Source organism: Podarcis bocagei, assembly GCF_964188305.1.
Source record: "Podarcis bocagei genome assembly, chromosome: 1".
NCBI classification, from domain to species: Eukaryota; Metazoa; Chordata; class Lepidosauria; order Squamata; family Lacertidae; genus Podarcis; species Podarcis bocagei.
Genome location: NC_138125.1, coordinates 57,534,984 through 57,561,253, shown reverse-complemented (window position 1 = coordinate 57,561,253; position 26,270 = coordinate 57,534,984).

The window sequence follows — 26,270 nt, the reverse complement described above, 5'->3', positions numbered from 1 at the left end:
CCCTGTGCCCTGGATTGAACCAGCTGACACAACTTAGTAATTACTTAGTACTTTTGCATATCTCTATCTCTATCTAGATATATGACTGATCTCAGTTACTGGTTTTTACCTTTTTTTTCTTTTTTAAAAAAGCTAGAAATATAAATGTTTGACTAAATAAATAAATATGCCACAATGGGAGGGGATATTTTAATCCATTCCTTTATGCCCATTCTTAACTAATGATTATGAAAACCAAGATAATACATCTCTCATCGTGCTCCATCAGTCAAAGCATGTTGTTTGTTCATGTTCTGTGTTTCCACATTGGTCAAACGGAAAACAAATGCACATTTCAGACAGAAACTAAGGAAGACCTATTAATTATTACTTTTAAGCAACGCTAAAGGCCATTTCAGAATTTATTTATTTTTTTAAAGGCACCGCGGTACATTTGTGGAAAGCGCCAGGCCTCTCCTAATTGTTTCATCGCTGAAAAGTTACCGTTATCTGTCAGACTTCAAATATAATTGGACCCATTGCTATTTTAAGGTCCTCTCTCCATTTGTACGGAGCACAGAACTGCGCAGCACTGGAAGAAAAATACTCTTTTAATTGAATCATTACTTACAAGGACAAGGCTATGGGATTCATTTTATGCAGCTCTGTGTGCATTACGCTCCTATAGCTTTCATTTGTTCCTACTGAAGGAGAGCAGGTTGTGGAAAGAAGCTTTTACAAATAAACAGAATGACATAAAAGAGAGGTTATTTAAAAACCTGCAAGTTTCATTTCATGTGAAGGTTTGTAAGTGGAAGCTTTGCAGTCAGGTTAGACGTCGTTGGGTAAAACGACTGGGGGTACAAGTAGATGTGACAGCAGGGTCTTTTACTATTTTTTACAAAGTTGAAGAGCAGCCATCAAGGCCCTACATCCAAATGGGAGTGTGGTGCTTTTCCAAGACATTTTTCTGCCTGAAATGGACCAGCTGCCCTTTTCTAGCACCATAAAGCTGTAAGAGGCTGTTCTAATAATGGTAGGGGCAACTCATGGGTGGTTGTTTTTTTTATAAAAAAAACAAAAACACCAAAACTTCTTCACTGTTTTCTTTAAATACCATTGTGATGGTGCACGCATGCACACACGCACACACACTGTCCTGCAAATTGTGTCTTCCCTAAAAGAGGGCACATGTTGCAGTGAGACCTGGAGACCGAACCCCTGTGTTGTGGGTGGGTAAGATTGGTCAGCCACAATACCCGATTGGTAGGTCCCTCGATGTTGGGTTCAATCTGGCCAATGGGGCGCAGTCCAAACGGATCGAGGGACCTATATATACCCATGCACGTGAACACGCAAAATAGATGGTGGCTTTGGAGACATGTGCGTGATTCTAATCAGGGAAATGGTACATAGGGAAAGCATTATACACATCTTCCGAAGCACCATGGTCCAAAATGGATTCCTAATTTCCAGCTGCTTATAAACTTAACAACAACAACAAAAGAGCACATCATAGGTCTACCACTCTCACATCTAGTTTGGTCTTGAAAAATATCAGTCCCTGGGGAAATCAGTCCTGGGGGAGGAGAATCCAATAATTGCATTGATAACATCTGGAAGATGGGGAGCCCTGTATTTGATTGTATAGAATAGAGCTAGCTAGCTTCTTTGTTTGTCTAAGTCACTTTATTCCCCAGCATCAGTCTGAAAATAAATATTCTGTTTCATAAACTGACCCCCATCCTACACAATTAATTATGCACATTATCAAATTGCTACCATGTCACAATAAGGAGTGCATACAGCCATGCATTGCTTCACATACAAATCTGCATGTTCCATGGTATGTACATACGTATCTGCTTGGTTCTTAGCTTTTCAGTCTGTTCACGGAATGACCATGACTTGATGAGAGCCTTCCATGATTGCAGTGACTCTCCTTTCATGAGCAGAAATGTATACCATTCATGGTGGAAAAAAGTTAGGATCTAACTGGGTAGAAGGGAAATTACACCTTCCAGGTGTTGGACTTCCATCAGCCTCAGCTAACATAACCAATGGCACAGGAATAATAGGCTCAGTAGCACCTAAAGAGTCACAGGTTTTCCATGACAGCTCACAGCCATTATATATTTTTATTTTTAAAGTAACAAATTTAAAATATTTTCCTCTTGTACTTATGAGCAAACATTTTACAATTCCTCAGTTAAAAATGGGTAGATTGAGTATGAACTAGAAACATTTTGCATCTGTCCTTCATCCCACCAGTTAACTAATTCTGACTAACAAGATTCATTGATGTTGCTTTACATGGCAATAACAAGCCAATGAATTGTCACTTTGGATGATTTTCTCTCTCTCTTTCTCTGTCTCATAGGAAACATATTAGTTTTCTGCAGAGCTGAGGAGAAATTCTAAGCCATCCTGTAACCCATGATTTTGTAAGTTTTACAGAAAAGGTATAATTATTGAAGTATTAGGAAGTTAAACTGATCTAGGGAGACCTTCTTTGGAACTGAGCTCTTTCAAAAGAATGGAAAATGAGGTCTGTTTTCATTTAGAAAGACATATCCCCTGAGGAAATAAAGAGCTGGCAGGAAGATCAGCAATAATATTGGGGGTAAATGGTATTCATCTCTCTCTGTTTTTTTGCTACCCTGCTTTCAGAACTGCCAATCAAACATCATTGATTATTAGGGGACTGCAGGCAGATTATCTCTGAGCAGAAAAGTGGAAGCCTATCCTCAAATAAAACATGCATATTCATAAATATCATAACTCAAAATGTCACTAAAGAGTCACTGGTCAAACAGAATGTGATAGATGAGATTTCCCAGCAAGATAATGTTAAGATTAGCTTGACATTTTTCACAGCTGTTCCTAAAAATGATGGATAATAAAAATTACTACTAATACTACTACTACAAACTTATGGTGTCTGAGTGCTTTGGAATGGTTAGGCAATATGGGAAAACATATAGAAAAGTATACTGGTATATAGATTATGACAAAATGTTATTCACAATCCAAACTTGAAGTGCTTCATTGAGTAGGAAGCAAAATGTAGTCTCCAGATCCATTATATAGTCCTTCACTCTTTGTCTGAGAGCTTCCAGATGCTGCAATGAGCCCCAGTGGGCATTATGGAGGCTGCAGTAGGCTGTCCGAAGACTATGGCAGGCCCTGACTGGACTTCTGGAGGCTCGCTGGGGCCCGTCATAGCCTCCAGAAGTCTTGCTGTGGCCCGCCACTGCCCACTGCAGCCAGAGCAGGCCTTATGGGGCCTACCCACAGCCATGGTGGGCCCTTTGGGCCTTCCGGAGCCTGCAACGGGTCCCAGTGGGCTTCCTCAGGCCTCATGATGTCACACGCACCTTGCCCATGTGATGTCACACGTATGTGCTGGGCACCCACAAAGTGAGATGGAACCCGGCATACCTATCTAGGGGTATTGGTGGAGACTTCCGGAGTGGCTCCACCGGCAATGGCGGACTCCCTCTGAACTGGAGGGACCAGCTCCGCATGAAACGGGTCTTTTCCGCTGCGGCGTAGTGGGGAACCTTCTGGAAATCACAGGCGGACGAAGCCTGTGACCGTGGGACTCGGCGGGCACCCTTAGCGCCCCCCCAACCCACAAAGGAACCCACAAACAGGCTCCGAAGTGAAGAGGGGGAAGTGGCGTGGTGCTGTGAGTTAATTGCTTTTTCTGTGGAGTGAAGCCGCATAGCCGTTGCCGGAGAGCGCTGCCTTTTTCCTGGGACAATTTGGCATCTAAAATAACCAACCATGAGTACTGGAACATTAAATATTTGGACTTCAAATAAGAACCGGCGAAATAAAAAGGAATTTGGACTTTAAAATTAACCCTAATTTGGTACTGAAACGGGAAGGTTTAAACAGGAAGTCACCCTTCCGTTTCCTTGTAGTCAGAACAAAGCAAAGACAACGCAAACTAGAGCCTTAAAAATCACTTTTAAAGGATCGACTTTCATCATTTAAAATCGCTGAACCCCCCTTCGGTAGCAGGAGAAGAAGGGGGACTTTTTCCTGAGCTGTTTAAACCTGCAGAAGTGAAGCTAAAGCAAAGTAATTTTCCACCGTCCTGACCCTGGAGTGGGGTGTCAGAACTGATGTTTGAAGCTCATTGACCAGAAACAAATGTCTTTGACAGATAGTTAAAAGAAGAGAAACATTGTGACTCCATTGTTTCCTTTCGTCTTTTAAAAGAACAAATATGGACAAAATATCTTTAAAAAGAAACTTTGTTGCTATTGTTTTCAAGAAAAAGAACAACCAGAAGTTTTTCCCCCTAGAGGGGAACTGTGAAATTGTAACTAAATCCTGGGAACTTGCAGCTGTTACTGATTACAACTGTGGGAAAGGATTTGTGACCTTGTAGGACAATGCCTTCAGAAGCACTGTTGGGTGCTTTCTGTAAAATAAATGCTCTATTGGATCAGTTAAGTCAGAAGACGGATTTTATGACTAATGCGGCCAGAACCTTTGAACAGGTAGTGGGAAACTATATGGAGCCCGCTCAGGAACCAAAACAGGAGCGTGCCATGACAGAACAACTGAAAGAAGAGGACCTTGCTGAATCTTGGGTGCCAGGGATGGAGGGACTTTTGGCCCAGCAGGAAAATGAGCCTTTGGATTTGACAAATGAACTTGGAAAAAACCAGATTTGGAAAGACAAAGTTTGGAGTGATTTGGAAATGGGGGGTTGGACTGACCCCCCTATGCAGGGATGTTTGGACTTTCTGAGTCTGGCAATGGGCCATCAGAGGTTTGGAGCTGCTGGGACTCCCAATCTTGGAGGGAATCTGAAACATGTTTTAAAATACCACATGGAGTCTACTCTGGACTATGAGAAAGGGGCTGATTTGTTGAAATGGGTCAAAAACACTACCAAGCTGGAGTTCCCACGAGTGAAAGGAAAATATGAAGAAGAGCTGCAGAAGGGACATGGAAGAGATTTGAAGGCCTCGGATATAAGATCACCAGGTTAATGTGCCAGACTAATGGGTTAAAAAAAAGGACTGACAATCCTGGGACCGGGGAGAGGGGACGCTTGAAGAAGATTGGATTGTTTTTATTCTTTTTTTTCCTTTTTATTATCAGAAATGTTTTATGAATGTTGGAAAAATGTTGAAATGAAATTACTTGGCTCTTGTAAAAATGTTTAAAGAATCAGGTAAAAAGGTTATGGTTATGAGAAGCTGGTAAAAATAAGACTTAAGTCTTAAGTTTTAAGGTTTTTTATAAGATAAGATGAAAATAGGGTAAGGTAATGTAAGGTAATGTAAGGACAGAATACTATGAATTATGGAAAGGATTTGCTGTGACAATTATTAATCAAGATACAAGAGATGAGAGGAGGAGGAGGTCATGGAAAGAAGGTAATGAAATTCGAGAATTTGAAAATGATGGTTTTATTTTTTTATTTTTCTGTTTTTGTCTTTTTTCTTTGTAACTTTGTCTTCAATAAATATCATTTAAAAAAAAAATATCTAGGGGTATTGGTGGACCACAAGTTTAATGTGAGCCAACTGTGAGATGCAGCAGCAAAAAGCTAACACTATTCTAGGCTGAATCAACAGAAGTCTAGTGTCCAGATCAAGGTAAGTAAGAACTCAATCTATTCTGACTTGGTCAGACCACACCTGTAATACGGTGTCCAATTCTGGGCACTAAAATTTAAGAAGGATGTTGACAAGCTGCAGAGGAGGACAGCCAAGAGGATCAAGGGTCTGGAAACTAAGCCAGTTGAGGAAACTGTGTATGTTTTGCCTGGAAAAGAGGAGACTGAGAGGAGATATGATAGCCATATTCAAATATCCACAAAGAAATTGGGAGATTAGTAGAACATGGGTCACTGTGGCCAGGTTATCCCTTTCCATGAAAAGCCAGAGCTGGCAAATGAATCAGAACAAAGGTGATCCTCATTGCCTCCTTGGCAGCAGTGCTGCATGCGGGAGCAGCCTCAGACTGTTTGCCTGCTCTTTCAAGGGGAATGCAAACCCATCTGGAACAGGCTGCCTAATTTCCAGAAACATAAACAACTTTCCCATAGGAATGTTGACCTCTTGTCAACATTCTCAACTTATTGGCCACCATTAAGTCTATGTCCAAGCAGTGTGATACAACAGGCTTTGTGGAGGGGGCATCAGGGGAGGACGCGGAGTCATCGTCATGATTGTCACCAGGATGGGTGAATCCATCAATTTTGGTTTCTCAGTTTTCCAGTCTTCTGTTCGCCATATTTGTGTTAGGCTAGGGAACATTTGTCCCATACCTTCCGTCATTCTGTCCATTTGGAAAGAAACTTGCTTTCTCAATTCCTAAATGACCCTCATCCTGTTGTGCCAATAAATCTCCAAAGCCCTGACTGAAGCAACCATGTTATTTTAGAAAGCATCAAGATACCTAAATCTCTGTTATTTCCCTAGTTATTTTATATCACAATCAACCTTTGCTCAGCATTGCCATTCACATTATTGCTCTGAATATGTAAGGAAGTCCTGTGGACTGACCATAGCGGGACTTGCTTATTCAGAACAATAATGGTGAGATCATGAAGGCTGAAGTCTATAAGAATAAATAGATATGTGCACACAGAGAGAGTTACGTGGAAGTAAGACCCAAGTATTTAATTCTGGAATGGGCTGCAGGCCTAAAGAAGAGTTCTGTAGAACTTGTAAGCCTACTTTCAGCATTTTATAGATCGTTTTATGAAATGAAAGGTTCTCTCCTGCATTTCAAATGAACTTGTTAAATGATCACGGTTTCTCTGAACGAAGGTACAATGAATAAAGTATCACCTATTCCTCTGATATATTGCTACATTTAAAAAATCTAAATAAAAATATTTTTTAATGTATAAAAGCAATTTAACTTTAGCAGGGCTCCAATGCAGCATATCATTTTAGTATGTATTAAGGGTCTTGTTGATGTACTACCTGAGATAACACTACAGGTTTCACTACTTCCTTGCATTAAGATCAGAACATTACTTCAAATTACTTTCCTAACTGCATTTGGTTGGTCATAAATTTCCAAGACAGGGATAATAGAAAAGTTTTATAAAGCATACGAAGATCAAGTGTCACCAATAATGAAATTATTTCCTTCTAAGTTCCTGCATGTAAAGTTAGCACATAGTGGTGGGGGGGGGACAAAAAACCCTGCAAGTATATTATAAAACATATTTATTTAGAGTGTGGTTAGCTGCATGTTTCGTGCTGTTTCTACCTGCAGATATTAAAATATTTGCTCTTTCTGATCTTGCTTCCACATACAGATGTTCTGTATATCCTTCAAAGAAATATGACCTTCTATGGATCCTTTGTAGCCTTACGCCACTTTCACATTACAAGAAACACAAATGACAATGTTGTCCCCTCTCCACCAGCTACTCAAGGCATTTAACTACTATAATCAGCTCTAAACTATTGTGCATGCCTGCTTAATGTCTGACTATATCACTTATATTGAATGTTTCTAGAGGACTGGGAGGATATGGGTATTGTTGAAAAACAAACAAACCTGTACGTATTAGGGCTGTGTAATGGATTTGTCAGAATCCTGAACCAAATCAGGCCTCTTCGGAGGAATTCAATTATCAGTCAAGCCAAAGAATGCTATGGGTCAAGTTGGATGGCCCAGAATAATCTGAGATTGTCAAGGGATGGGTCATCAGGCAGGAAGGTGATATAGACATCAGGTGGAAAACCCACAAAAAGGCCACACCACTGACTGTGTCTATCCAGGAGACCGTAGTAGCAGCCTGAAGCTTCCTGACTCTCCTTCCTGCCTGACGTTGCACAGGAACAGCAGTTGATTTGTAGGGGAGGCATCAATCCTGCAGGGTTCAGGTGGTTCTTCACTAGTGACTTTCCTGCAGAAAAGTGGCTTATGAAATACAGGATCGCTGCCTTGCTCAATAGTTGTTGAGCAGAGCGGTGGATGATGAGTGGAAGAAAGTTTAAAAATTCATTTAGAGAAATATTGTAAAATTAATGAGTGCTAGAAAAAATGTTGGAATGAAACTATTTGGCTTTAGTAGAAATGCTATAAGGAGTTATGTACAAATAAGTTTTAAGTTTTAGGGCTTTTTATGGTAAGATAAGGTTAAAATAAATTAAGACAATTTAATGACAGAACATAGTGAAAGATGGAAAGGATTTGCTGAGATAATTAATAACTAGAATACAAAAAAGGGAGGTGTGAGGAGGTCGACGAAACAAGATAACGAAAGACAAAGATTTGGGAATATTGGATTTGTTTTTAATTTTTTGTTTGCTTTTGTTTTTGGTTTTGATGTATTGTGTGTTTTGTTCTCTTTTTTCTCTTTATTGACTTGTATTGTTTAACTTCTTTTTCCCCCTTTCTTTTCTTTTCCTCTTTTCCTCTGTAATTTTAAATTCTAAATAAATAAATAAATAAAGTTGTTGAGCAGAGGCATTAATCCTGTGGGGTGCTCACTTGCAGGTGGCTTCCCGATAGAAAAGACACTTGTGAAGGAGCACCCTGCAGAATTGCCCCCCCCCTGCTCTTGGTCCTTTCTCCTACCCTATCCTGGCCATATGTTTAATTAGGTTATTTTACCCTAAAAAAGCATTACCCCTACCCTGAACAAATTCAAAACTAGATCTATGGGTGAGCAGGGGAAGCAGGTGTTTTCCAGGTTAGCCAGGGAAGATCAGCCTGATTGGGTTTCCTCCAGATTGGAGCCACAGGGCAGATCATGAGGGCTACAAATATTTGCCAGTTCAATCAACATGAGAAATCAGTGACTATGGACCTTTTGAAATGGGGCTTTGCTCCTGAGATCTCTGGATCTAGCCTCAAGTTAGTCAAATTTAATGCAACCTATTAATGATATTAAAGAGAGACACAGTGACCAACAACAGAAACATTTAATCAAGTATTGAAATTTGGGATCTATATTAAAAAGAATCTGTGAAAAACGAAATTACATTATAGTAGCTATACTCACAGTACAATGAAAAGATTGCCAAAAGCTCAGCTTACCTCCTTGGAATAGGCAAACACATAATGGAACCTATAAATAATGCTAATCAGATCTTAAACTAAATGAAATGAAGCTACAGGACCGTAAGATTTGAAATGGGATAGTAATAACTGAAGATTAATTGGTGTGAAATCTAGGTAAATGTGCTAGACAGAAAATGAATATGAAACAATATAAAATTAACCTAAAAGATATAACTGAATCTAAATGCATTTAAGCTGATTTGATAATTATGGTAATTAGATATGGAAAGATGTGGGATAAACCTGAGATGAAACTTTGGTGGTAACTCAGAGATGATTGTGTAAAATAAAATGAGTTAAGTTCAGTAGTGTAGGCAAACCCTTAACAACTGTAAGCTGAACCTCAGATGTTATGAAACTTGGCATCAGCACCAAGATGAAATTGTGCAATCATTTGCTTTTGTGGAACGAATAGATGAAAGTGACAATTAAGAGCAAGAAATGAGGAACTGAGCCAATAATGCAAAACAAGAAAGAAGCTAGGGAACCCAGGCTCGGGAGCACATATACCATCAGCTCCCAGTTGGCAATGATAGGACTTTGTCAGTCTTCATTTTATATAATGCAATTGTTTTAGATAAATTTAAACTGAATTGTTTAAATTTTAAAACACCTTGGATGCCTTGACAGAAATGTGGTATAGAAATCCAATCAAACAAACAAACATTAAAATAATAGTATGTAATCCAGACTACAAAAAGGGACACAAACTAAGACTGCTGAATTGCGAATTAAGGAAATAATAACAGTTATGACAAATGAATTGAAAGAAAAGAAAGAAAGTTGAAATGGTAGTAGCTGAACACAAAGTGATGAGAGTTAAATTATATGACTAGGTTTGAAGAATATGGAAAATGATCTCATGGTGATTGATCTGCAGTCAAAGAAAATATGAAATCATTTACACTGTTTTAAGTGAATCAGAAATTATGAGCACTCTATTTGTAAGGACAGATTTAATGTGAAATGTATAATGAAATGATAAAGCTGAAATAAAGTGTTATGCTCCCGAATATTATATACAAACTACTAAATTTAGATAATGAGAGGCTTAATTCAAGACAGTGATGGGTTGTTGGCTGTCAGCAGGTACCACAACACAGTACAATTTTCCACCACATAGTAGCTGGGAAGTCACAGGAGTCTCTGTTGAATCAGAACCCACACCAGAAAACTGAAGTGTCCCTCATGGGGAAAAAGAGGAGCTATTTCCCATGAAATTCAAATTTAGATTTAACCCAATAACTGGGGCAAGATGCTTGCTGGAGGCTTATGACTGAAATTTACTTGCATTAGATATGGTTCCTGGGAATTAATTAGACTTCTGCAATAACATTATCCAGAGGCTCATTATGTGCAACTGTCATTGTGTGGACATTCCATCTACAGCAATAATTATGTACAGAATGTTTGGCAGTGGCCATTATGGCTTCCTCTGATGGGATGAAACATAGCTTGAACTACTCTTAGCTTTCCCTGATTCCTTTGCAACAGCATCATGCTCATTCTGGGCATGTGCAGAGTTCTGGCTAAACTAAGCTTTATCTCAACTACAGATTCTAATGTCTCCTGGTTTAGTGAATTGGACCACAAGGCACTGGAAAGTACAATTAATCTGCCTCCGAGAAATAATATTCACATCCAAGAGTATTGAAATCTTAAAGATGACCTGCCTTTGACTGTGGGCCCCTCTATTTTCACAATGCCAGGTTTTAGGAAAGGGTGGTATAATACAGTAGCCCTCCAATGAGCTCCTCCAGTATACCAACACTTCTTATTGTGAAGGACTCCAAAAGCCTAGACTAGATACAATCTTGACTCTTGAACATATAGAGTAATAACTCCAGGTCACCCACTATCTTGGTTTTCCTGTTGTTGTGGAGCTGCACACCTGGTGGAAAACCTATCCCCACCAGAACTTCTAATCTGCCCAGGCCTTGGGGATCCCTACAGAAGATAAGCTGCTTCTCACACATTGGAGGACTGTAGAGCTAGGGGAAAGATCAGTAAGGCAGACATAAATGGAAGGGAAACAGAACCATGGACAGCCAGTTGCCTCTATTCACCTAACATGAGTGAGCAGCTATATTGGGAACAAAATATAAGATAACTAATATCAACCTCTATCCAATCTGCACAACTCTTAGCAGCACTGTTTTAAATTTACAGTATCATTGTAAAAAGATTCAGGAGTTGTTTGAAGGCCACGAGAGGGGAACATTTCACAGAAACTTATGTGCATCATGGACATGTATTGACAATGTTCACTAGGACAGAACAGTTATCTGATGCACAGTGCAAAGACTCAGTAAATAGATTTCTATATTTTGAGATGTCCATGAAGGCCGCTGATGGACAATTAGGAAAATGTGTTCAACAATCAGAGTTATTTGTCAGTTTTTCTGATATGGATTACCTTTTTGAATGTTTATCAAAAGTAATTTAGATGATGTATGATAAGAGCCACATGTCAGGATATGGTGCAAAACCACCAGCTTGACTGATGTCAACACTTTCATATCTTTCCCTGTAACAGAAATCTTAGAGACGCCTGCTGTCATTCTAAGACAAATGATCGCTTTCACATCACCAAGTAAGATCTGATTCCCATTTCTGGTTTTCTGACATTGCAACATAATAGAACATACTGAAGAATAAAATACTTTCTAGTGAACTATAAACCTGTGCTACTAAAATAATAATTTAAAAATGCCTTTTTGAGGGAGGAATATTTTTTGCAACACTATTAGGATCAGGATGCAATTAAGAACTATTTACTTTGTAATTAAACTTGAAATGACATATGGCATTGAGAGCTGATGGACAAGTCCAAGTAAAACAAAATATAGGTTCACATAACTGATAGAATATTTATTTTACTCAATACAAAAAAAAGGTGAGCACAGTTATTATGGAAACTAAGCAGGAACACACCACTTACAACAGGGAGCACAACAAAGGACCACCTAGTTCAGCATCCTATTCTCACAGTGGCCAACCATATGCTGCTTGACCTAATGTTACATTCTAAGCTGGAAATAACTTCTGGAGACAATGATGCTCAGTCTGTAATATATATGAGCATTATGTACTGGACAAATTTAGATTCTGAGCCAGGTGCTTATGAGCTATAGTATAAGTGCTACATAGCTGTACAAGAGCTTTGTATAACTGTGCAAGGACAAAGGCATGTGGCGAAGTATTCTGTTGGATAATATAATGATGCCTTTTATAAAAAAAATTAAAATAGCTTATTGGTATCACATTTAAAAAATTGCTCTTTAGGCTTTGAAGCTTACTTCATTGGCCTTGCTTTTCATTTGCTGCTCCTTCCCAAGCTGTCAATCCCATGTACACTTTCTTTGGAGTAAGTCTTATCGAAATCAAAGGAACACATCTGAGTAAACATAGATAGACTCACGCTCCATGTCCAGGAGACAGTGCTTAAGGCCTCTCTTTGTGTTCTGTGTTTGTGGAATGCACACAATCTGGTTCTCCTTAGGCAATCACCTAATAGAAGATACGTTTTACGTTTTAATGAAAACAGAAGAAAAATCCTCTTCAAATCTCAAGAGTTCACTTATTTTTGCTTCTCTCCTACAAGCTGATCTAATAATAATAAAAAGATCATCTTAACCAACTCTATATGTATCGTATTATATTTTGACATTTAACTCGCCAATATTTATGCTCTCTTTGGTTTAATTTAACTATATTTTATTCAAGGGACTTATACTAGTGATTGAATGGCCTTAAGAGAGGAGTAAAATCTTGTTATCTATTATATCTTCTTCCTTCTAATTACACAGGCATAGAAAGCTCTCCACTCATGTTCCCAACATATGCCTACAATTTGATTCTAGCATCCATTGGTAAGAGTCTAATACATTGGAAGTGAAATTGACTTTAGAGCAGGGCAGTCAGTGGGGATGTAGAACACCCATTAATATATTATGTTCTACATTCCCACTCTGAAGTCAATTCCAGTCCAGCACCACTGCAGGTAGCTGTGGCTCAGCAAATTGCTGGCACATAGAGCAATCATGATACACCATGGACAGGAAAGAAGCCATGCAATGACCACAGAAGCTGCTGAAGCTGGTGCTGCAAGTGAACAGTTACCTATTCCTTCTAAAACTGGGCTGTAGACTAACTGGAAATTATTGTAACTGCTTGGAGTATGCATAGAAGTGTCCATGTTTAGTGCATGGCTGCTGGACAATGTGACTCCCCAAGTTCCAGGTATGCCTTGGGGGTCTGCTCAATACTGGTGCTAGACCTGAATTGCGCTAGCACAATGGATGGTGGATTTCATGCTTACAGCCCAATGCTGACAGTGCAATTCCATGTCTACTTCCTCAGACCTGATTTCCTTTTGTTCAGTAGGGTTCACCATGCATTGGATTGCACGGTTAAATATTTCTGCAGTAACAAATAATTGTTTAGTGTGTGCTTTTCTAGCTGAGACACATTGTATTGTCTAGGATGCTAAGGCTTTGGTTAATGGTGTCTATAAGGGAAACAGAAAGTAAGTAGTGGATAACATGTGGAAGCAAGAAAGAAGGACCCTGGTGCGTTTTACTACTGTATGTACATTAGAGGCAGCAGAGACAAGGCCTGGCTGCAGTGGCATGTAGTAGGCAGGCTGCTGGAGAGGAGCCATAGCATGGTGGTTGAACACATATTCTTCACGTAAAAGACCCCAAGATCTTCAGTTGAAAGATCTCAGATCACAAGCTGGGAAAGACCTTGCCTTGGACAACGCTTCTACTAAGATTTCAAAAAGCCCTAAATTAGATGAGCCAAGGATCTGACTCAGATTAAGGCAGCTATATAAATATGTTCATAAGAACACAGCAAGCTACTGTATACAAAGTCACACCATTGGTCCATCTAGCTCTGTACTGTCAGTGTTGACTGGTGGCGGCTCTCCAGGCAGGGGCTTTCCCAGCCCTATCTGGAGATGTCCCTAGTTATGACCCTTTTCCATCATATGGGAGGAATATAAGACCTGATGATCATCACCATCATCTGTTTACTTGTAGGCCACTTTCCCATAAAATCACAGCCAAAGTTGCTCACAACATATCAAATGATCAATAGGTATTCTGATTCAAAACACATTAATTCTATGTGGATATCATTCCATCAGCACAAGCATTTCTGATTGCCCAATGGAATGATCTCCAGTGGCTGGGGGACCCCAGCCAGATGGGCGAGGTATAAATAATATTGTTATAAAATTATTACCTCCCCTTTTCTCACCTCCTGCACTGTTCTGAGGGTTCCTCAAACCCTCCAGGATGCTTGGGGGGGGGGAACTAGCAGAAGTTCTCACCAGAGCCAACTCAAGACATTTTGGCAACTGAGACAGACCCCAGAATGGCCTAGGGAAGAAGGGGTGTGGAAATATCTACATCAGGAACAAGAGGGGGAAGCAAGATTGGCCTTGGGATCCACTGCCCTGGTGGATCCTGCTGCCTAAGACAGTCACATCACATTGCCTCAAGATTGGACTGGCCCTGAATAAAGATCTACACTGGGATCTGCTGCTCCTACAAATTCTGCCACCCGAGACAGTTGCCTCACCTTGCCTCATGACCCTGGTTCTCACACTAACGTCTGCTAACAGAACTGGGTAGTTGAATCTGACCTCAAATAAGTATAATATTAGTAAGTCCTGAAAAATCATTTTTTGTAAAATAATACAAATATACTAACCAAATTTAACACCTAAACAAATGATAGGTGTCTGTGATTCACCAGCAGGGTACTGCATACTGCTTTGTGAGCTTCCCCCCTGACTTGGATGCTTCCTTTTGATTGTTGGCTGTTCAGTGGCAAGGACTATTAATCGCTTTCTACCTCACTGTCTGTTACTGGCTTCAGCCCACATCTCAGGTGTAAGTAGCAACTGTAACACACACACACACACACACCCCTACCTTCTAGCATAATTGCTAAATATATGGGTGATATATGACAGCTCAAAGTATGTAGTAAGCCAAGAATTCAGCTATTAGAATAACAGATTACTTACAGGGCAGGTTGATAGATTTTGCCTTTGTAACTTATTCAGGCTTTGATGTGCATTTGTGTGGCTCAATAGCACAGACATGACAGATTAAAACATGTGGAGAGGGAGGAAAGAGGCACGATAAATTTCAAAACCTGTCTAATTTATGCAAAAGCTGCATTTTGCAGTATAAATTGGGTATAGAAAGAAAGAAACTGAGAAGTGGTTGCTTTGTATTCATGGACCGACCGGTGTGCTCATTTAACTCATTTAGAGCATACGGTGGAATAAAGAAAACTAGCATATACAACAGAAACAGGGTGGCCAGTGAAAGAAAATGTGTGATAACATATGCCTTGTTTACTTACCTGTCTTCTGCAAATTCTTCTGAGGAGCAAAGCAAAGACACAGATGTATCTAGTTGTACCAAAACACCCTCATTTCTGTTTGTAAAGGGAGTAAAATGATTTGAAAGCACACAATAATCAATTGATAACTGATGTGGCCTGCAAATGAAGCTTTCACTCTGAGCAAATTATCTCAGTGCCCTCCTCCTTCAATCTTTGCTGCTCCTTTAGAACCAGCAGTTTACAGCCAAAATAAGTTTGATCTCAAGTATTACTCTAAACATAACACCCACAGTCAACACAATACAATCACCACACCAATATATTATCTAGATGCTATATTCAGTAGGTGTGGGAACTGACTCTCTGTACTTCCTAAATTAAGAGGCAAATAGAGGTGGTTTGGATAAGATTGTCGCATGCCTGAGTTAAGACTCTGGCACCAAATCTTCAACTCCTTTAGACATATGGCCAGGGCAGCATGTGATCAACCCCTTAAATATCCCCTTCCTTTACACAAGCAGGTTTAAAGGTCACATGCGAAGTGTGCACACTTGTGCGTTCTCAGAAGCACATGTTTTCATTTGCTTCTTCTTTTACCAGCTTTCACCACTTTAGCCCCCTCCTTTTCGTCTGAATGCTGAAGTACCGCTATGCAGCCACACCTCTCCCTCCATGGAACAATCTTTCAGCAGTTTACCTTGCCATTTTCCTTTTATTTTACTTTCCCAAGTTAATACTAGAGTGAATACTCTTCCCTCAATCTAGTACTGTCTCCGCCTGCATGTTACTGCATTGAAGGGGGTCGGACTAGTCACTGGCGGAGGAAGAGGAGAGCGGGGGGAGAACACCGCCCCCAGCAGCACAATCCTGGTGGGGTGCCATCGTGGCTGCCCCCCGCCACGCCTGCCTGCTCTCTGCCCCCCCCCCGGTGCTGGAACATGAAGCTCCACCACTGGGACTAGTTGATTCTCAGGGGTCTCTTCCAACTGTACCATTCTATGATTCTATGTTTCTTGGGTACCTTACAAAGACTAAAATTCACAGAACATAGGAAGTGGCCTTATACTGAGCCAGACCATTGTTCTACCTATCTCAGAGTTGTCTACACAAACTGGCAGTAGCTCCCCAGGCTTCATGGAGGAATCCTGGAGATGTCAGGGACTGGATGTGGGACCCTTTGCATGCCAAGCATGTTCGTTCTTTCATTCATTCTTTCGTGTTGTTATGCCTTTGAGATATATGTGGGCTATTACACTTCATTATCATTTAGTGTTTAATCAAGTCATGCTTATTTAATGCTTTTATCTATCCTCATAAATAAATCTCTCCATCATAGCCCTTTTAGCAACTCTCTGCTGCTTATGAAGTTCTCAGATTAGGATGCAGCAGAACAGCCCGTGGCATTATTTCAGAACAAGAGGATACTCCAGCTTTCAGGGCCTTCTTAGACATTGAGACCCCACAATCCAGTTGGTGCTTCACATTCAGCTAATCATTTACAGTTTTCTTATTGGTTTGGTAAAAGGAAAATAGTAAGGGGTAAAATAAATAGGAGAATGCTCTGAATGCCTAAGATCCAGGTTTGGGGCAAGTACTGTTTGGTACTGTTTGTGGGACGTGGGTGGCGCTGTGGGTTAAACCACAGAGCCTAGGACTTGCCGATCAGAAGGTCAGCGGTTCGAATCCCTGCGACGGGGTGAGCTCCCGTTGCTCGGTCCCTGCTCCTGCCAACCTAGCAGTTCAAAAGCACGTCAAAGTGCAAGTAGATAAATAGGCATCATTCTGGTGGAAAGGTAAACGGCGCTTCCATGTGCTGCTCTGGTTTGCCAGAAGTGGCTTAGTCATGCGGGCCACATGACCCGGAAGCTGTACGCAACCCCAGAGTCGGTCACTACTGGACCTAATTGTCAGGGGTCCCTCTATCTTTACCTTTACTCTTTGGCAGAGAACCTCAGCAGAGATTTAAAATCACAAAAGATGCAGCAAAGTAAAGCATGGAAATATAGTCTTTTAGACCTTTAAAATATCCTTCTAAGTTGCTTCCAAAGTTCCCCACTTCCCTTAGCATTGAAATAGACCACGTTTGGTACATTAAAAATGGTTTACATACAAACTCTTCAAAGGTTGGATTCATGTGTTTTTCCATACAGCAGCAAGAAAAGACATGCAGTATAATTTAGGTTCCCAAATGGTAAATGTTTCTAAATTATTTGTATAGAAACACAAAGGTAGCTGCTTGAGCCACACAGTCTAAGCTTGGAGCATCCACCTTAGACTTCCACACTGATGCCAAGCAAAGAAACAAAACAAACAAAACAAATTCTCAAATTTGGGCTTCTCTAAATCAGGGATGTCCCTGGAAAATAGGGTCACGTGGTGGGTCTGCCATTATCTTAGCAGACATAAGTACAAATATTATTAATCTAAAAATGATTGAGCCCCTAGCTGCCCTAGAATCTCCCTGCAAAATGCTTGATGGGAATAACATGAAACGAGAGTGCTTTCATAATTAGTTACAAAAACAAACATACTCAAGATGTGATTGACTTTGTCATAATTTGCTCCAGACTCTTGACATGGCAAACAATGTGCCAGGTACTCAGAGGGGTCTTTCTGAGTAGTATTTGGTTGTTGTTGCCACAAATAAACTGGCTGAAGTTCACTCCCCAATTCTGCTTACTGATTTTGTCATGCCCCGAGGCCATCTAGAAATGCTTTTGCACAAGAAATAAAAGTCTGCCTCAAATCTGTGGGAGAACCACAAGCTTTCAAGAAAGAGCTAACTTTAAATCTGTCAAAACCCTCTAGTGCTCAGGAGCCCATCCTTCAGGCCGGAATTTAACATTTAGCAATCAATCGAGCCGTACTTTTAACAGACTTTTTCTTTCTTGGTCTCAGGAGCTATTTAGACAAAGTCTGCCAGAACTTCAAATGAACTGTTTATAGACTTTGAAATGGAATGGAGATAGATCTGATTTACAGATTTGTGACTGAACTGTTTCCACTGTGTTCCCAAACAGTCTATAAAAAATGGTTCATCTCATTAAGATCCACCGTTACATTTTTCATAGATGTCATTTCCCAGAATGTAAGCCATGTTTTGTCCCTTTAACTGATATTCTTAATGCTAAGTAAAAGGGTAATTAAATGAAATAGGTGGAAGGAAGGGATGGATAATTAGAATTTCTGCAACATCTTTCAATGGTTCCGCATAGCACATGGAATCATTGGACAAATGGCAGGGCCTTGGGGCGACAAAAGCACCAATGCCACTGGGGCCAGACCTGGTTTTGATCTCCCACTTCTTTGTGACAGTGCCTGCACTTCCTGGTGTTGGCGCTTTGCATATGGCATTGCACTGCAGGATAGTAAAAGTGATGGTACCAACAAGTCCAGCTACATAACCCAATTCTCCTGCCTGTTCCTAAAAAGCCTGGTATGTGGCAGTCCAGCTACGTCAGTCCAGTTCACCAATGGGGGAGGACTGTTGGATATTCTCTCTGTGTGAGAGAGAATCATTTGTTCCAGAAGGAGAAAAGAACAGAGAAAAAGTTTCAAGAAGCAGCAGAAGGCTGAGATTGTTTTGCCTATGCAAGGACGTTTTCTGTGGGAACTGTTATTTGGACATGTACAGTGTGACAGGAAGTACTGGTAACAATGGTTCTGTGTAACTTGTAACTTCTTGTGAGTCTCTTGCTTGTGCCTTGTGGTGAGAGATGCAGAGAGAGATTACAGTGGTACCTTGGGTTACATACGCTTCAGGTTACAGACGCTTCAGGTTACAGATTCCGCTAACCCAGAAATAGTACCTCGGGTTAAGAACTTTGCTTCAGGATGAGAACAGAAATTGTGCTCCGGCAGCGCAGCGGCAGCGAGAGGCCCCAATAGCTAAAGTGGTGCTTCAGCTTAAGAACAGTTTCAGGTTAAGAACAGACCTCTGGAACGAATTAAGTTCTTAACCTGAGGTACCACTATATTGGACTCTTGTTGGACTCTAAGCATGCCTTGACCACAGCAGTGGTGAATGTCTGTATATATTTGCTACCAATATAATAATAATAATAATAATAATAATAATAATAATAATAATAATAATATTTTATTTATATCCCGCCCTCCCCAGCCGAAGCTGGGCTCAGAGCGGCTAACAACAGTAAAATGATACAACATTCTAAAATCATTTCATTATAAAATCAGTTCAAATCAAGTTAATGGCAACCATTGGGCTAGAGTTCTGTGAGGATTGCCAAAGGAGGGGGTCAGGCTATGCCCTGGCCAAAGGCCTGGTGGAACAGCTCTGTCTTGCAGGCCCTGCGGAAAGATGTCAAGTCCCGCAGGGCCCTAGTCTCTTGTGACAGAGCATTCCATCAGATTGGAACCATAGCCGAAAAAGCCCTGGCTCTGGTTGAGGCCAGCCTAACCTCTCTGTGGCCCGGGACCTCCAGGATGTTTTTGTTTGAAGACCGTAAGGCCTTCCGTGGGACATACCAGGAGAGGCAGTCCCATAGGTACATGCTTTTATGCCTGTCAAGTAATTCTCTATACTTGGCTGAATCTTTATGGCATCCGTGAGTGTTTATTGCTTACTGTGTGTACGTTCAACCCCAAAGACACTTCCAAGGAAGGAGCTGTGAGTGACGTAACTCTGCTGAGTATGGATACTGGCACAAACACACAGCGAAAGTGATCCCAGACCCAATCCTTCTATATCATCCATTAGAGGTTGATGGATTGATCTAACAAGGACGTCTGGTATGACTCACCTGAGGCCCCTTCAACATGGAGTCAGCATTGCTGCATAGAGCTTCTCATACATTGACTTCTTCCTTGCAAGGAAATGGCACAAGGAACAAACAAATGAGATGGAGCAAAATATTTTATTAAATAGCATAAATATTTCTCTTATGCCCTTTTGGTCTTTGCACAGAACCTTGTCAGCAGCAGATTTGAGCCCTGGAAATGGAGATGGACCAATGGCAGTATAATAACTTTCCACCCTTAGTAGAGGTTCTCACTAACAGAAGTATTCTTGGAGCTTTTATACCCTTAGGGTCCATTCTCACCAAAATGTGAATCACACCACCATCCCTTCTCTCCTCAACAGTAACACAGAAGAGGCACAATGTTCTTTTATTCAGAATATTTTTGGCTCACCCTACATCCAAATATCTCAGGGTAGGTTACAACATTGTTTTAACATTGTTTTTACAACATTGTTTTAAATGAATGAATAGAGCACATGAAAATGCACATTTTAAATTGCAGCATAAAACCTACATCCCATAAATCCCCAGGCAAAATGACAGAGCTAATCCTAACCATGTCTACTCAGAATTAAGTCTTTATTGAATTCAGTGTGGTTTACTCCCAGGTGAGCGGGTTTAGGGCTGCAGCCCTAGACTCATGCCGTAATGCTATAAGCATCTTTGGCATGTGATCTATTTCCAAGTGATATCAATTGCTATAAAATTAGAAACTTACAGAAACACCTGGCAGCTGAAATGCTGAAAACACATTTGTGCTTTTTAAGAAAGTAAAAGAGTGGAGTGCACAAGATGTGCTTTTCCTCTTGTCACCTTCCACAGGCCACAGATTTCTATGGGAAGTGATTTTTTTAGAAGTGACACTAAATCCGGGCGGGGAGGGGAGGACAGCACTGAAGAATACTTCTAGAAGAAATCTGCTTGAATTGTGCCTTTTGGAAAATGACTGACAATTTGCAGCATCTGCTGGCATTAGAGACTCCATCATAAAACTTGCCTGAAGCCTCCCAGATGGGGATATTTAAATCTGCAGAAACAAAATTTTAATTTGGGTGACAATGTGTTCAGAGTTTATTTGCATCTGTTTAGGCCAAAAAGTATGCAAACAATTGATCTAATCTCTTAAATGGGAGACATGGATATTGTTTCCTACAGTAGAAAAGAAATGTTTGGTCACAGGCCAGTTTCTTCCACAATGGCCATCATCACAAACATCACCATCAGAATGGGCAGTTTTGCTTGACATGGCATATTGGCACCCTGATCAAAAGCAATGCATCTGCCTCTGGCATCAGCGTACAACTGCGAGAAACACCACTAGCATGATACCACATCTTCTCTGGTCAAGGCCATCTTGGCTTGGCTTTCAAAACACACTTCGATAAACACTTACAATGGCTGTGGAGGCCAGCGATTTCAGCAAGAGTACAAGCCAAGTCCAGAGGATGAAAAGGTATTGCGTTGCACACTAGAGTAAAAATGCAACACACATGCACTTGCCTTTCTTTTGTCTCTAGACTACTAAACCAGAAACCAGGGAACAGTGCAGCATAGCAGAGACAGCAGGCAGGAGTAAAGAGCTGACTCGGTGTCATAGCCTTGTCCACTATCCCTCTTCCTCTCATTCAGGAGTGCCACCATCTCCTGCTGCCAATGCCACTTTAGGCACTCATGATTTCTGAGCTGGTGCAGCAAGTCTCACTGTTGGCCTATTAGTTTTGCCATTCCCACAAACCATACACCATTAAGGTCCCTTCACACAACATGGTTTCATATGGCTCTATATCCAAAAGAACCTAGGAAATTGTTTTGAGATACCACCTTGAATGCCAATCTTAGTGCATATTGTAGCATGCCACTCCAGTCTCCAAGCTGTGCAAGATTCCAGGTGTTCTAGGCACTTATCCAGAGTTTGTGTTTCCTTGGGAATGAGGGACAGTGGAGACTGATGCTTTTATGATATGTTTACACACACACACACACACACAAAAAAACAACAACAAAAAACCTGAGCCTACAGTGGAGGGGTTCACAGCATTAACAACCCTAGAAGGTTCTGCTTCCCTCATAGCTGCAGCCTTGGATTCAAACAGAAATCAAATCTCTCTCCCAACCCCTGGCTTTCACTTTCTAACTATCTGTGAGTAGAGGGAGGGGCCCCACCTATTTGCTGTCTTACCCAGAGCCCCTTTGCTTTTTTTCTCCCTAATGGCCCATCACCCAGGCTCTCACCTCACCAGGAGGCTAACCTGCCTAGTCCAGGAATTAGAAGCCTTGATTCAATTTTAATTCTTGCTGGAGCCAGGGATTAGAAGGATCTCTGTATCCAGCCCAGTCCCCCAAACACATAACAATATACATTTTTACTGATGCCCTACTGTTACACAGATGTAGCAAGCACTTAAGAATGTGCAGACTGACAAACAGACACTCTTCCTTAAAAAAAAAAGTCTGCCTGACATATCAATATATAATCCAAGTCAATTTGATAAAGGAAAGAAATCTGATTCTCTCTCTCCTCCTACCCCCCCCCAAAAAAAAAAATCTATTTTGGAAGCAAACAGATGTGCTGTGTATTATTTTTTGATCTAACATCTGACTACCTTCAGAATTCCACTGGCACTCCACCATTTAACAACTTCAAATCAGAGTGTTTCCACAGCAGATACAAAAAGCATTTTTGACATGTTGCAAAGTGTTGTCTTTTTAAAAAAAACAAAAAAAACAAAAACCCAACTTCTGCATGTAGTTGGCATGAGCCACTTTCAGATGTTCTAAAGATTGTTAATGAGTTTGTTCAATCAACTAGGCTTCATAAATCACAGTCTGAACCTGTTGTATTTTATTTTATTCATATTCTATTCCGTTCTATGATTCTGTTTTTTTCTATTTTTCTATTTCAAGCAAAAGAAAAGAAAAGAAAAGAAGCCAGTTGAGACTAACTGTTTGAATGGGTTCAGATGACACAGTAAGGTGTGGTTTGCTGAAAATGGAAGCATACATTTCTGAAACTCTTGCTCACAGTTGCATCTGTTGGGGCAGGTTGAGTATGAAAGTCTGGGGGAAAGTCTAGGCTTGTCCCTATCACAGTAAACCATGACTTATAGTGGTAAGCAAATATAGCCATGGTCTTTCTTTTTAAGTCTGTTTGTCCTCCTCAGGTGGGTGGCTTTGCAGGCGGGCACTGGGTCTCCCCTGGGAACCAGATTATTGCAGGCCAGATTGTCCTTCTGCCACTGAATTGGCCAATGGCAGCAGGAATTTAGGGGGCAATGCACCCAGGGCAAGGATAAATACCCAACCTGCAGGGCCTTTCGGCCTCTTGCTCACCTTGCTGGTTCTCCCACCCACCCTCTCTCAGATTAGGGTTTTGTGCAGATGGTATGACCTTGCTATGGACAATGTCGGTTGCCAGGTTTAGGGGCCGGGCAGGAATTTTTCCCATCTGGCAAATTGTTTCTGCCATTTGGGTTTTCACCTACCTCATAGCAACTACCTCGTCACAACTATGGCATATAGGAATTGGGTAACCCTAGTCTTGGTTGGAGGGGAGGTTGTAGCCTCCGTCTGCCCCTCCAACAGGGTATCCTGTTACAAGGATCCAGGAGGAGTGGCTCCTGTCCAATGCCCAGACGGGGGCCAGGGCCATACCACGCTTCCAACAGGGACCGCTTGGGGCAGGCTTCCTCAGCCCTCCAGAAGTTTTTTGCCTACAACTCCCATGATCCCTAGCTAGCAGGACCAGTGGTCATGGATGCTGGGAATTGTAGTCTCAAACTATCTGGAGGGCTGAGGTGGGGGAAGCCTGGCTTGGGGGATGCCCTGATTTGATGTAGCTAGTGTGTCCCCCACTAGCTTCACCCTTAGAAACACTCCCAGCAGATGGGAGTCTGTGGCCAAATGTTCACATCTGTAACCAATAAAGTTGTGGCCTTTATTTGATCACAGAACCAATATGCCGTGTGTTGTCTAGTTACTTGTACCTTAGGGAACAGGGTGGTCATGAGGCCTTGCCATGCAAAGGCATAGATGAACATTCATTCTGGTATCCACCAAGCTTCCAATCTGTTCAATGATGGTTTTTAAATAGGTCTCCTCTAAGAAAAGAAAGGATGACACACTCAAACACACATCAGGGTTGTTGTTGTTGTTCTTTTTTTAATCAGGATTAACGGAATCAAATTGTTTACTGTCTACTTTGTCAAGGCAGATTTCTTCACAAATGCACATATGCACTGTTCTCTAGACAGCACCAAAATAGCAGCATTGTTTCAGCTGAAAGGGAGAAAATAAGAGAGGGTATTAGATGTACAAGAGCATTGGAAATGTAGGATACAGGCTTACTAGAGCAAATGATGGCTATCAGCAGTTCCTATGCCCTGTGGAGAGAATGCAATCTACAAAAAGGAGCTTATCTAGATTGTCAGATCTTTTATAATGTTCACTGGAAATGAAAGTACGTGTACCTCCTCACTCCCCTCAGCACCGCTTCCTTCATGTCTTTGTAGCAACATGGAGTGAAATGTTTCACGGACAACGGACCTGCTTTAAGTTCTTTTCACGCCACCATAGACAATTATTGGGCGCTCACCGTTTGAATTGTCATTTCATGAACATTTTCAATCTTTTGTGTCTCATAGGGTCATTTGAAACAACTGCAGCTTTTATTATGCATGCTAACTGAGGGGAAATTAAAGAAGGACTTCACAATGTTCTCTGTGGCAGAAATTCTATGCCGACTCAGAACAAAGTTCCCTTCATTTAAAAAGTAATAGATTTAAAAATAAAAATGAAGGGCCATGACAATTGTAAGGTAATCTATCGGCATTGTGGATTAAAGCACAGAGAGACCACAAAATGATTGACATTTAAGAAATGTTCGCAGTGAGGACTAGGAACCAATTCAAATGATAGCTAGGACATGTGGTAAGTGAGATAGTCCTATTGTGACTCATAAGTACAGGAAGCTATCACATACCAGGTCAGGCTACCTGTGTGCCTAGCACACTATTGTGTACTTTGCCTCTCCAGGATTTCTCCTATCACTTGCTATCTGGGTCTTTCAACTGGAAAATGCCAAAGATTAAGTCTGGACTCTTCTGCATGCAGAATATGTGCTTTACCACTAATCTGTGGTTCCTCATCTCAGGTAGCTAGAATCATATGCTTAAAGTTTCCTCCCAATTTAAAATTTCTCTGTCTCTGCAAAGCTTAGCCTTTTCCACTGGCATGCTAGCTTACCATTTGCAGGGAGTGTTGTAGCACCGTCTGTTGTGGGTCAGACTGCACCACTGCTTCCAGAGACAAGGCACATATACCCGAGTACAAAGTAAGCACCATATACTGAAGTGTATAATTTGTTGTATTAATGCTTATCCTGTCTAAATATTTGCTCACAGATCATTTGAAGGGCTTCACATTTGATGTGAGGATGGGTATATGAACTTGATGGCAACATCAATAAGTGACATAAGGGGGTGGGGTTTGTAGGAGTGTGTAGGGTTAGGGCATGACAAAAGTGCTAAAACAGCAGCACAAATCTCTTTGGGATAGGAAGAGAAATAGGTGAAGTTCATATATGTGAGCTGAGGAAATATTTCACTTTTTACACTAAGGACTCAGCTACTTTAGTCAAAAACAGTGCTTTGAATGTGTTATAAACATGCAACACCAGATGGTACTGGAGAGCATAAAGCGTTCTTTGTGGTTTTACATAGCGTTTATTTTCTTCTGTTATAACGTCTTAATTTCTGACTTATTTATAGTGGGTTTTCCCTGTGTGTAGATCCACCCTAAGGCATTTTTTACCACATAATTGCTACCCTGTGTAAAAATAAAACCTGTGAATTGAGACTCACTAGAGTGATGAGCTATAATAACGTCCTGCCTTCCCTTTTCATGCTACTTCAGGAGGATTTATAAGAAGGAGAAGAGTCAATCACACACCCCTGCCTTAGTATCTTCATGTCAGGCTAGCAGAACAAAACCTCCAACCAGGGACAAAGGAAGATGAACAGGGATATCCAGCCTGGCCATTGAGCAGAATGTGTTGGCCACCTTGGGAAGCAGATGCTGAAAATGTGTGAGGATGCAAGGCCCTCT